This window comes from Camelus bactrianus, chromosome 18 (genome assembly GCF_048773025.1).
Source record: "Camelus bactrianus isolate YW-2024 breed Bactrian camel chromosome 18, ASM4877302v1, whole genome shotgun sequence".
NCBI lineage: Eukaryota > Metazoa > Chordata > Mammalia > Artiodactyla > Camelidae > Camelus > Camelus bactrianus.
The window spans coordinates 19911515-19925208 of NC_133556.1; the positions used below are offsets into that span (position 1 = coordinate 19911515).

General features: G+C 40.8%; 1 protein-coding gene across 5 annotated transcripts in view; it reads left to right on the plus strand.

Annotated features, from left to right (window-relative positions):
- DCUN1D3 (defective in cullin neddylation 1 domain containing 3) overlaps window positions 1-13694 on the plus strand; it is a 35857-nt gene that overhangs the window by 1930 nt on the left and 20233 nt on the right. The window contains exon 2 of one of the 5 annotated variants that reach the window (XM_045521173.2): window positions 2496-2561. The exons of 3 other annotated variants lie outside the window; for them this stretch is intronic. The gene's annotated coding sequence lies outside the window, so the exon portion shown is untranslated. Of the gene's footprint in view, window positions 1-2495; window positions 2562-9035; window positions 11248-13694 lie in introns of those variants that run through there. One more of the 5 variants, XM_074346242.1, reaches the window with a different exon arrangement.

The following is a 13694-nucleotide window of genomic DNA, read 5'->3' on the forward strand; positions in this document are numbered from 1 at the left end:
TTATTGACTGACTGCTAATTGCAGTTTGACAGTAGGCATACAGAGGTGAACACAGCAATAAGGACCACGCTCTCATGGAGCTTACATTGGAGTGAGGGGTGGGGACGGATAAATAAGCAAATCAGATTTTGATAAGTGCTGAAGAAAATAAGAGTGATGTGACAGAAAGTGTCTGACTGGGATACAGTCAAGACCTTACTCGGGGTGGGGGGACACTTAAGCTGAGCTTTAAGTAAACAGGAGCCAGCCATGCAAAGATATGGGAAGAGTCTTCCAAGTTCAAGGACTAGCTAGTGCAGAAATCGGCTGGACTGAGTTTAGCAAGTTCCAGGGAATGGGAAGAAAGGGGAGGATGGAGAGGAGGTGGGGGAGGTGAGGGAGGATGGGGTAGGGAAGGCAGTAATAGAACCTGATGAGCAAAGAAGAGAGTGAAAAGAGTCTGGGTCAGAGAGCAAGAAGGAGAAGGAAATAGAAAGTGATGTTCCTTTTTGATTAATTCTGTTGCCTTTCCTAGAGTCTTTGCACATACTATTTTGAGGGTACTGTTGGACTGTTATAGTAAAAAAAAAAAGTCACCCTGCTGAGAGTGGAAGAGGAGGAGGCAGTGGTCATCTGAGTCTTTTCTGGCAGATGAATCTCAAGGCATGTGTTCAGAATTCAGTGGGATGTTCAATTGAGAGCATGCCTTTTACAGGATTTTGTCTCACACGCTTTTTAAAATTGCATAATGAGTACCCTGAATATGTTCTAGTATATGAATCCTGCTTTGCTTCCAGCTGTATGCGAATTTAGGGTTGAAGTTTGGGCACGTGATAATAATATGCCGCTGTAGCTCTACAAAGATGACCATCAGGATCTAAGTTTGAAGTTGTTTCTCGTAGGGAGGCAGGTTTTATGTTGCAATATTTCCACTCTTGTCTGGTCTGCCTGATGACTAATAACACTCAGCTGAGGTGTAGGTTGGTGCTGGAAGTTCACTGAGTGGATTACATTAGATAAATGACCATTGTGGGCCCAATCCCACTCTGTCGGCATCTTTGGGCCGGCATGTAACCAAGGGATGTAACCTACTTTTCCCTTCTGTTGGGGCAATTCATCTCCAGTAGTCAGCTGCTTTTCAGCCTCACCTTGACCAGATTGTCCACTTGAGAGGCCCAGTGAGGACTCCTCCTTGATTTGGCCCTCTTGAGCCATGTCACAATGGGCCAAAACAGAAAGAATATGCTGTTTTCTTCTTTTGAACCCCGCAACAGTGACTAGTGTGTTCTTTGAGTGAATTGGTCCTTTGAGCTCGGCAACTGAGAGACTTAAATGTTGCTTGGGCTATTTGTAGTAAAGTTAACATTAGAAATGCTAAATAAAATCTTTTAGTGTTTGGGAAAAATGAATCAGAAATCGAGGACTTGTCACTGTTTTAGGTTCTCGTACTTTACTAGCATGGGTAGATGGATTATTAAAAGTAAATTGAATAGTTTTCCTGGGCAATCCTGGGGGTAAAGAAGGGGAGGGACTTGAGCCTGGTACTAACTTACTGAAATCCAATTTGAATGCAGATGCAAGTGAACAGTTAGGACCAGGCAAAAGATAGATTCCACCCTTTCTACTGCAGAGTAACTCAAAGGAATGGAAAATTGATAGGTTTATGTATGTATGTATATATCTATAGATACACACACACACACACACACACACACACACACACACACGGCTTTGGCCTCGTTGAAGAATTTTGGACTTTGTATCCTAATGCTGGATTTCAAATGCTCTAGCTAATGGATTATTAAGATGTTCACTATTCATCTTCATTTTATAGTTCATTTTAATTCAAGTATGAAAATATCCTGTAGGCTGAAATTCCATCAGCCAGTTTGGAGACTGGTGGCTCTTCTTTCTGAAGGTGGGGGTGCCGATGGGTGGGAGGAGACTTGAATACAGGAAGAAGTCTTAGATTCCTACATTGGTTACTAATTGTGTTTGGGGAAAGAATCCACAAATTTAAGTGAATTTAGATTCTCAGAGCTGAACTGGCCTTTTATTAACCCAGGGAACGAGTGGATTTGTTGCTTCAACTTCTGGGGTCTTTTGGACAAGCTCTTCTGAAACGTGAGCAGTCTAGAAGGCCAGTTGATGCCACTTCGTTTTGGAGTTGTGTGTGCATTAGATGACTTAAAATTAATCTGATTTTGCTTCAGTAAGAGTGCTACAATAAGAGTGAATGGTACACTGGCTGCTAGTTGTTTTGAGGTGAAGATGCGGTAACTCGGGTTGAAACAATGGTGATTATGTGGTAACTCCTATTTTCCCAGCTCTTGACAACTTACAGTTACCTCTTTGTGTCTATTTACAGATGTTGATACCAGTGAACTGGGATCAATTCTCCCTGAATGTTGGAACAGTGTTCTGAAGCTCCCTGCACAGTGGACCAGGGTGTTTTATTGAGTCAGTGTCTTTTAATTCAGGTTCAGTTTTACTAGTTCTTGTGTCTGTTTTTCTAGGTGATGGAGGGCCCTGTTTCTTTTGGGGGAAAAAGGAGATTATCACAGCACCTGACCATTTAATTAGTAAGTGATTACAAATAACTTAATATATTAATTTAGTGGAAGTGGCTCAGTCTAATTCTTTGAAGTTGTGATAGGTAGAAAGGAGAAGATTGGAGAGGGGGCGGGTGGTGCCAAATCCTCTTCTTTAAGATGTGTGCGGATGAAACTATTTAAATGCCATTCATCAGAATAGAGAAGCTCAGTAAAGGAGTCTTGAGGTGGTGACTAGCCCTTGTGGCAAAATGGGCCACCTCATTACACAGAGAAGTAGACATCGTTTTGATGACTCTTGCCTTCCTGAGGGCTTGGCCTTGTCCTTTGACCTGTGCTATGTTGTTGAGTTTCAGTCTGAATTGCATCATGGAAGCTTGTTGCATAGTGCTGGGCAGCAGCATCCCCGGTCCTGTCCTCCCTGCTCTGCTGGAGGGCTCAGCCTTAGGCCCTAGGTGACTGAAAGTAGTTCTGTCACTAAGGCTTGGAGATCCAGACCAGATACGATGACTGACCAAGGATCTTGGATAGCAGCACTACATAGTGTAGGACTTCTCATTTTTGGAGCGTGTTTGTTTATTTATTTATTTATTTATTTATTTATTTATTTATTTATTTAACATTTTTTATTGATTTATAAACATTTTACAATGTTGTGTCAAATTTTTTTTTTAACATTTTTTTATTTTGGAGTGTGTTTAGCATCTTTTATACACATTGCCCCAGTCTCTGCTGGTCAGTCTAGGAGACGGTGTGTCGGGAAGACTTACCCCTTATTTTATTAGTAGATTGCTTCCACCATATTAAGACAGCAAGGTTTGGTTATAGCTTTTAGCTCTTGTTGGATGATGAAAGGTTTAGATTCTGCAGTGTTTGCCTAAAGTGGGTTTGTGTGTGACCTATAATTTTGATTCTGAACAAGACTCAAGTCACAGCATTTACTACATTGAATACATTTAATTCTTCTTCCTCCAGTTGAGGAAGAAGCAGAAAAAAGACCCTCAAAAACCTTACAATATCTGGCATGATAGTTTTTCAAACTGGGCTATGCAGAGCCCTCTCAGGGGTCATGTCTAGAGTATGCATGTGGTAGAGGTGGAGAACCTCATCTTGCTGTCTTCCTTCCATCTCATGCCCCACCTCCACCCCATGCTTCACCCTGCGAAAGTTACTTTAATATTCGGTTATACTGGGTTTACCCGTAAGATTTCAGTCGATCAAAATGGTTGGAGGTTGAAAACAGACTGAAAAGCACGAATGAAATGAAATCTAGAAAGGTTAGTAAACTTGCTTAAAGTTTCAGAGCAAGGTACTGGCAGCTACGGGACTAGACTAGGCCCTTCTCTGCACTAATTCTGTTTTCTTATTTACATTGCCTCAAATATGTAATGGTAGGAACTCAGACTTTGGTTTTAATTGAATTCTTGGTGTTTGGTTTTCTATATTTCTGGCTTTTTAATCAAACGTTTTGTCACAAACTACTGTTCTTTCAAAGAAGAATCCTTATAACCAGCTTTGAAACATAAGTACGGTGAAGTTATTGGTGGGTAATCGTGCTAGTAAGTATATGGTCTTTTCTCAGAATATTTCTGAAAGTGGTAACAGTACTTTAAGTAGAGCTGAGGCTTTATCACTCTGAGTTCCTAAGATAAACTAGTGGACATGCTGTCGAGAATGCCTATGCAAAAAGCTGAACTGACTGCTCCCTTCCCAGTGACCTGCCCTGGAATCTGAGCAGGAAAATCCAGGTACATTCACTGACAGAACAGTCTTAGCATGGCTCTGTGGAAATAATTACAGTGGCCCTATTCCTTTTTTTTTCAATCTGTGAAGCAAATTTGTTTTCAGTGAAACATTTACTTTATATCTACTTGATGACTACGTAGTGGCTGCTCTTTAAATAGGAGGGTAAGGCTAGAAATACCACTGCAGAGAGGGTCCTGGGACCCTAGCAGCATGGATTCTAAGTGTGGATGTGCTAGAAGTTCCAGGTCCTCAGAGGGGCGTTTCCCCAGTTGTGGCAATGCTGTTCGGAAGTGAGGAGTGATACAGTCAGTGTTCTGTGTTCATTTTTAAGAATGTTTCCATGGTTCTTTTTCTCCTACTAAATTAGTTTTTCTTTGAAATAACTAGTCACTTGTCCAGTCATTTACTCAAAATGGTTGGTTACAGCTGCTGTTTATGGTAGGAGAATTTTGCTTGGGGGTTTACTAACATTTTATGAAAGAGAAAAGTCTAAAGACCTTTCTAGAGGCATTAGATAGATGGGTTCAGTTGTGGGGGAAGAGAGCATGTAAGGGAGCAGGCCTTTGGGAGTGTAGGGTGGTGATGGTGGTAGTATTCTGGGCTGTACCTGCAAGGTGAAGCGAGACGCCCATCAGTGGTCCAGCTGGGAAGGGGTGGAAGTTGCTAACAGTGGCACTTGCTGGGGGGAGGAGTGGGTCGGGACAGAGCAGGCCCACAAGATTGCCCAATGCCAGGAAGCACCTTTCATAAGGAGGGGGATGGGGACCTATGGAGTTGGGTAATCCAGTGGCCCTGACAACGGCCCTGACCACAGTGCTCTCTTCCCTGAGCATTTTCCTGATGGGACAGGGTGAGTGCAGGGAGGCAGTGTTTGACCAGACTGGTCTTCAAGATTGACTAGTTGATCATGATTGACTGCTTTTGTGGTATTGGTCTTTTTTGAGATTTCTGCCTCTTGACTTTTGTTTTTGACAAATGAGAAATTGATAAACAAATGGGAATGTAATGTCCCTGGTCCACTAGCGTTAGGGTTAAAGTATATTATACTGGGTGGTGGTGATGGTCATTTAACAATGCCTACTACCCAAAGGGAGCAGTTACGTGTAAACTATTGAGGTAATTCATGAATCTCTCGCGGGGACTAGAATTGATGTGAAATAAATCACAACTAAAATTATAAATTAAAGAAAATAAATTTTGACTTCATATTTTTACACCATTTCATGGTGTCTTTAGCAGGTCAAATGAATTCTTTAGTCTTTGAAAAGAAATTTTATTCTACCAGGTACTTGTGGATCTGTCATAGGGCCAAGTTTCCTACTGCTCTGAGTTGGTGACAGCTATAGCTTTAATGATTAGATCAAGAAGGGAGGTGGCTTCTAGGTTTCAGTTATGCTGGTTTTAATGTGGACCTCTTTTCCTGAGGTTATTTCCTTCCAGCAGCAATTCTCTGACACCAACTGAATGTCCAACAGTTCAGTTCTGATATAAACTGCCTGGAGTTTGTGCAGACCCCACAGGTTAATGGTCAGTCTCACAAGATTGCCCCACTTCAGGTACCAACTACAAATATCAGATTGTCTCAAGTTACCTGTGCTTCTGCCTGGCAGACTACAAATTCAGGGATTCCCATGACCACCTTCCCCCAGGTTCGATAACTTGCTAAAACACATGACTCATAGAGCTGGTTAAGCATGATATTTATAATTACAGTTTCATTGTCAAGGATACAACTCAGGAACAGTCAAATGGAAGAGATGCATAGGGCAAGATCTGAATTGGGGACACAGAACTTCCATGTCCCCTTTGGGCATGTCAGCCTCCCAGCACATTGATGTGCTCACCAACCCTGAAGCTCCCCTAGCCTTGTTTCAATTTCAGTTGAGATTCCTTTATTTGGCATAATTGATTAAAGCATTGGCATTGGTGATTAAACTCCAACCACCCCTCCCTCCCCTGTGGCCTGGAGGTGGGGCTGAAAGTTCCAACCTTCTGATCATGTGCCTGATCTTTCTGGTGTGGCCAGCCCCTCTCTGGAAACTCATAAGGGCCCATCCTGACTCACCTAGTTAGCTTAAAATCCTGTTTGGTCCAAACCCTGCTCCCTGTGAATAACAAAGTTCTCTCCTATCAGTAAGGAAATTCCAAGGGTTTTAGGAGCTATGGTAGGAACTGGGGACAAAGACCAAATATATTTTTTATTATACCACAGTAATAGTCCACTTTTGCGTCCTATAAGTAGTAATGGAATAAGGTTACCTGAAGTTGATTTGGATGATAAGTAGTGCATTTACTATTAATTTGATGACTTTTTTTTTTTGTCAAGAGTGCAAATTGCATAGCTTCAGATTACAAGGAGCGAATTCTTCCCTCAATCAAGATGAAATGGCACTCCCAGAATGTGTTATGTATTCTTGAACTCTAATGCAAGAAAAGAACTCACTTAATAGGAAATCAGATACAGAAATCATGTTTCCTTTCACTGTGACTTTAAAAAGATTCAGGTGTACATTGGTGAAGAGCATCGGCCTAGAGTCTGAGTTTGAGTTTGAACTTTACCACCTACTTGCTGCTTGGCCTTGGATGAGCCACTTAACATCTCTAAGCCTCATTTCTTTCATGTATTAAGTGAGGATAATCGCAGGAAATAGTTGTGAGGATTCAATAAGAGTGCATTTGAAAGACATGGCACATTGCTTGGTATATAAATAACATTTAATAACATGAGTTATTATTAGCTACATGCATATATGGCTAAACTCACATAGATTTGCAGCTCCCAAGGGGCCAGAAATGATATCATTTTGCCTTCTGTTAAGTATGGCACTGTGTATAAAACATTGCTAGGCACAAGGTAGACATGGTATCTGTCACTTAAAAATAAAACCTACCCTGGGTACCTGGGAAGTACAGGAGTAACTCGTGATGGAAACTTCCAGCCTATTTCCAAAGCTGGTCTAAAACCCAGAATGGAAAATCTTCCTCCTGAAACCATAGAGAGCATGTGTGAGTCTAACAGTGGGGACAGGGGCTCAGTGGCTAGGATATTGTTGGATCAAAAAGTGGGAAACTGATCCAGGAGACATTTTTATCATTGGCAGTATGCCTTGAGGTTCAGTGAATTGGGCAAAACCACATGAGTCTATGGGAAGGAAACAACAGATTTATTTCAGCCGATCCAGACAGTCTTTGAGAGTCAGCTGGCAAGTATCATGTTGTGTGTGTTGCTTCTCAGAGAAAGTGAAAAGCCCAGATCCACCGTCAGAGGGCTTACCAGCTGCTTAGGGTTCACTTACAGATTAACTCCCCGAAGGCTGGGTCTCTAGTTCTCCCTGTAGCTTACCCATCTGGGGATTCTCTTCTGGTGGGACCACCTCTGGACTCAGTTCTCGATTCCAGTCTAGACTCTGCCACCAGTTACTGTGTGTCCTTGGGCCAGTTACAGACCCTCTTTGAGTCTGTTTCCTTAACGGTGACAAAGGATTTGGGACCAAATCACTGTTTCCCAAAGTGTAGGTTTGATTACATTCTTACTATATGTGCTGCTGAAATGAGCATGCAAGGGTGTGTTTTTGTGCTATTAATGGTACATGAGATGATTTTTGCTGCGTGAATACTTTTCATTTATTGGTTCTATATTTTAATGTGTATTAATGAAAACAACTAGCATATTATACCTGTGACTTGATGGATGATATTAAAGTGGGTATGATTTTTTTTTTAAGATTTTAAGAAAAGCCTTAGGGGAACAGTATTATCATGGTAAATGGATATGTAAGGTCATAAAGGTCGTGTAGGAATGGCTGAAGTCTGTAAGTTCTAAGATTCAGTAATTCAAGTGCAGTGCCACACCTTCCTTAAGTCTCTGTGGTGATGGACACAATAGAGCAGGTCTAAGTTTGAGTGGCTTTAAAAACTTGCCTAACTCCAGCAAACTGACAAATTTATGTTTGTGCATTCATGGCGAAAATACCCATAAGTAAGTTGTGTAGCATTTAAGTTATCATAGATGTTAGTAGTGGTAGCTTTTTTTTTTTTTTTTAATAAGAAACGAGTAATACTGCTTCCTCTTTCAGTTCTAGCAGTTTCCTCAAAACCTGGATTGATCTTTAGTTCCTTTCACTCTTCGGTGTTGGAACGCCAAAGTAGGAGTTAGGTTTTGGTTTGTTCTGCTGGGGAGGGAGAAAAAGCCATGCCCCCTCACTTGAATGTGGGCCCGTTCCTGTGTTCTGGGTCCTGGAAAGTCGAGACTCTGCCCCATCTTAGTGATCTGTACATTACTTCTTGCTGGTAATACTGAAAGGTATAGTATGACGTGTGCCCTAAAATGAAGATAACTCTGAGGCAAGCTTTATTTAAAATCTCACTTTTTGTCATCTTGCTCATGACACAGAATTAGTGGGGGTCTTGAGAAGTAAAATGAGCAGTGGTAGAAATGAAATAAACTATTGTGGGAGGTGCTTTCTCTTCAAGCAAAACCCAGAATAAAAATGAAATCTCAGTTGCATAATAGGAGCCCAGAAAGCTGCTTTCAGACGTAGTCTGTGGTTTCTTGATTTTTTAAGTGTTAATTACCTGTGTTCCCTTGACATTTTCTGTGTATCTTAACACTGTCATCTTTCATTATCTACATTTGGTTGTTAGCCTCTGTTCTGCAAGTGATTTTGTTCTGTAATTACCTTAGCATAAAGGGTCACGCATCTGGTATAGCTCCTTGTAATAAATTGTTTAATGTTGCAAATTGTAGTTTTTAAAAATTGCCATAAAGATGGTTCCAAGTCTGTTATCTTTCTGAACCGTGTGTTATCTAGTCAAGATTAGGTTAAAATAGAACAAAATGGTGACAGTGATGTTGCTCAAGATTTTTTTTCCTCTTTTATTTATGTAATACAAAGTTCCTACATGACTTCATAATGAGAAACCCAGATTCCCACCTGAGGTGGAATCTAATGTTCCAAGCCACAGGCTCTCAAACTTTGTAAATTTTGGTTTTGTCATTCATACTATTTTGTCTTCCGAGAGAAGTGGTGACCTGTGTTATTTGGCTCATTGAGAAAGAGAAAAAGGCTGTACTCAAGGCTATATTCTGCAAGAGTAAAAATCTCTTTTCTCACTTAAATCTATTTCATGACATGCATGACATTCACCCTTTGCACAGATTCACAAGAGCCACCCTACTCAGGGTAGATGTTGGGTTTTTGACAGAGTCCGTTTCCCTTGGTGCAGAGGTAAGTCATTATTTATGGATAATTGCTGATGAGTCTGCAGAAATTCTGAATGGGGATGTGCGGGGGCTGTGACATTTACCTTTGGTCTATAGACTAGGATTTGCAAAGCTAGAGTGAGGTTATTTCGCTTTCTTCTTGGGAAATTGCCGTTTGATCAGTAAGTCTTGATTAAGATCTCTTGTGGGCAGCTGAGTGTTGGGCTTTAAAGATGAAAGCCACATTAAAAAAAAAAAACTAGTCTTTCCCAGGCATGCAGATAATTATTTCCATGGTAATATGATCGTCATAGAAGTAGAAGCACATTTAAAAAGAGAAAATATCATTTTGAGTCAGAATGAAAGATGTGCAAACATAGTGGTAGAGTTCGAAACCTTTTCAGGCCATTCTTACATGTTTCCAGCACCACTTTGGTGTTCTTGTGGTAGACTAACCTTTTAATTCATCTGAATTCATCTTAAAGTCTTTTCACTTCTAAAATAAAATCTTTTCAGGATGTTGGAAATTTGAACTTTCATGGTAACTTCAAGTAAAAAAAACAATGTGTACTTGAAGACTTTAACTCTTTACTTTAAACCTCCCTAGTTAAAGAACCAGAATTACTCAGTTTATCAGAGCATTTGCTTTTCTAAGTTTCCGGCGCAAAACCATTCCTTGGCTAGCAGAAAAATAAAAAGTTAAGCAACAGGTAAAATCTTCTCTGTTTGCTTTTCCCCCATTTGGAAGGAAACAGCTTTTCCTTCCCTCTGAGCAGTTTGGCCTGAGTTCCTTCTCTTTCTGATTTGTAGCTTTGCTATTTGCATACAGTGCTTAAATTGACTCACTCAACAAGTTCTGAACGTCTCCAGTATTTAGTAGGTTTGATTCAGGCTAATTAAGCAAAATAGATTTTGATTACAAATAGCAGCTTAACAGAACAAAACTTTTAAAAACTCACTTTTAGTAGTACTCAAGGTTTCCAAACAGATATAGTCTGTTTTCTAAGGAGAACCAGACTAGGTAGTTTTCAAGTAAAACATATATGAGCAGAAAACCAGCTTTCCCAGACAGAATGTGGATCATTCAGAGGACTTCTGAAACTCAAAACTAGTCTTGTAAGTCTTCTAGAAAAATTTGGCCTCCAAACTTGATTCTCTTCCATTGTACTCAAAGTGAAGTATGTATACTTAAAGCCAGACCTAGGGTTGGATATGTGCTGTTTGAGGGAAAATAAATGTATTTATTTATGTGTTGCCAGTTTTTCATTCCAATAGATTGGAGTGCCTTTTGTGGACCTTGTTCTTAAGGACCTTATGGTGTGGTAAGAAAACAGCCTAACAACAAATAGAAAATGTTGTAAAATCTGTCCCAAAATGTCAGTGCTATGAATGAAGGTGTGAAGGGGCAGAGGGGGGTCCTGTGGGAAATCCGAGCTGGGCTTGAAGGACCAAGACTAGAGAGTGAAGAACCATTCCAAGCACAGGCAACAGTACGTGTAAGACTACAGGCGCACGAGGGGCCACGGCTTCTTGGGAATGGCAGATGTTTCGGTATGCCTGAAGGATGTGGAATGAGAGCGGTAAGTGACAGTAGTTGAGGCCAAATCCAGAAGAGCCTTATATGCCTTACTGAAGTTGGATTTTATGTTGTAGGTGAAGGGGAACGATTCAATAATTTTGAGTACTTACATGGGCTACGTGTGTATTAGAAAGATCGCTCCAGTGGCAGTGTGGACGAGAGATTGGAGGGAGCAATCTCAGAAGCAGGTAAACAATTTGTGAGAATGCTGCAATAAAGATGGCAGGGGCCTAAACTGTAAATTTACTGAGGAGGGGTAGATCTTCAGGAGTTAGAGCTTTCAAAGACTGGCATAACCCGATGAAAGTTTATTGCTTGAATGTCCCACAGGGATTGTAGGCTGAAGGGTGCTCTGCTCCATACAGTTGCTCGGAGACCCATGCTGATATGGGTTCTGCTGTCGTGTGCTGTGCCAGCTCTGCTGTCTTGGTCATCATGGCAACGGAAGAGATGGCTGGGGTGTCATCCGCCAGTTCTCTGCTTGGGCTTAGAAATGACACATGAACATCTGTCTACAGCCCTTTGGCCAGAAATAGACTCATTTCCCCACCTAACTGAAAAGAGGCTGGGAAGCTGGGGGAGCTGATGGAGTGTTTGGTGAGGTTCTCTGTCTGTGCTGCAGTGTAGGGACTTGAATAAGGTGTTTTATTTCTGAGTTTATTTCCTCATCTGTAAAATAGGGGTATCAAGAGTACCCTCGTAGGGGTAATCTGGGGATGGTAATCTGGGCATGGACTGCTGTCACAGCTGTAAAATGCCTAGCGTTGTGTCTGGCACAATAAAGATATTGAAGGGAAACTTTAAGTTTGATCTTGAGATTTTCATACTATGAGTCATATCTAATTAGTGGATTATAACCAACAATTAAAAACCAAATTTTAAAAGTGAGGGTATATATTGCTTCATGAAACTTCTGAGTTGTGCGTGTGTGCATGTGTGTGTGTGTGTGTGTGTGTGTATGTATATGTATATGTTTGTGTGTGTGTGTGTGCATTTGGCCAGGATGTAACATGTGTTTCTCACTGAAGGTTGTAGTTAAAGTCTGAAAGACATGGGTCTAGTTCGAGCCCTCATTTTGTAGTGATGGAAAGACTTAGCATACTAAACAAAAAAGCCCTCTCTATTGTAGTATAGTTTTTTCTGAAAGAAGCATTTTAAACTTCGTATCTTTAAAAAGTGGACTTGAGAAGCATTATCCTTAATTTTGAGAAAGGGTAAAACAGATTTGAATTGAGAAAGTGTTAGGTGCCAGTTAGCCCTTTTCATGTTACCATACACACTCCCTGCCTTCTTGGAACTTAAATCCAAGATGCCCTCACTAAACTGCAACCTTTCTCTTCTGTGCTTGCCATTTTTAACTGTTTGCTTAGGAGCCATAAATGTTTATGTTCCACAGAAGTAAATAATGTATAATGCATTCAAGCCTTGAATGCGTAGTGGAAATGATTGTCTATTATAATACAGTGTCATCATAGACAATTAAAAAAAAATCAGTCAGAAGGACTTACTGGGGGAGAAGTTAATGAAATATTTTCTTCTCTGTTTTTTTGAAAAAAAATTTGTCTAGGAGAAACAAGTGTCAGAGTTTTAAGATTGTTAAGTGACTTCTTTTGTAATGAGTAGTTGATGTCAGCAAACTGATGTGTAGTGAGCAGTGGTGGATAATGACTCTTCGATTTTGATAAGCCCACTGGTGACATGAGTCGTACCCTGGATGAATAGGAGTTAATCCTGGCTGCTTGGCAGAAGTGGATTTGTTATATAATTTATGGTACCCAGAAGCCCTTTGGGGAGGTCTTCATTACCTTATTAGCAAAGACAGTATCCATCTAGGCCTGAAGATTAATTTTTGTTGTTCTCTTCTAGCTCCACTGATTCTCATAACTGAAAGGGTAGCAGCTTGTTGTTAAATGCTGGCACTTGGCTTTTGCTTTTGACACAAAGGTATGTTAATCAAGAATAGGTGTTAGAAATCCTGAAATGTTTCAGTTAGTGATTTATTAATAGTTTAGAGGGTTTTTTCCCCCCTCTTAAACTGCTGAAAAATGAATCATATTCAGGGTTTCAAACATTTCCTCTTTGACTAGCCTCCAAAAAGGTTTATTAACGTTTATCTTTTAAATTGCTGCTGTAGTTAATTTGTGTCAGTCCTGCCCCTGCTAAAACAAGTGGAGAAGGAGTGTCAGGTTAGTCTTCCATCTGTCTGACACATGCACTTCTTAGCACTGTTACCGGTGGGTATCCACTGTTAAACAAGCCTGCGCTATTTTTTATGACTCACTAAGAAGTCGTGTGGTGGTGTGATCCCCGTCCCCAACTACCAGCGCTTAAACTTGTAATTTTCAATATATTGTGTTAAAACAGACTTCTAATTCTGGCTATTTTTCTTTTCAGTTTTAGACCTAAAATTGGAAGCTCTATTTTTATGAAACGGTCTCCTAGGAAAGTCACTGGTGTTGCTACCCGCAAATACTGGGCCCAGGGGTGGGGAGGGCAAGAACTGGCTGTTTCACATGGCTCGACAGAACGTGTGGGCCTGCCAGCCAGTGGAGGTGGAATCTGCCCTTTGCTTTCTTGGCAAGTGTTTCTGGCTTTGAAAGCCCTGATTAGGACTTCAGTTCTTGGTCTTTTCTTG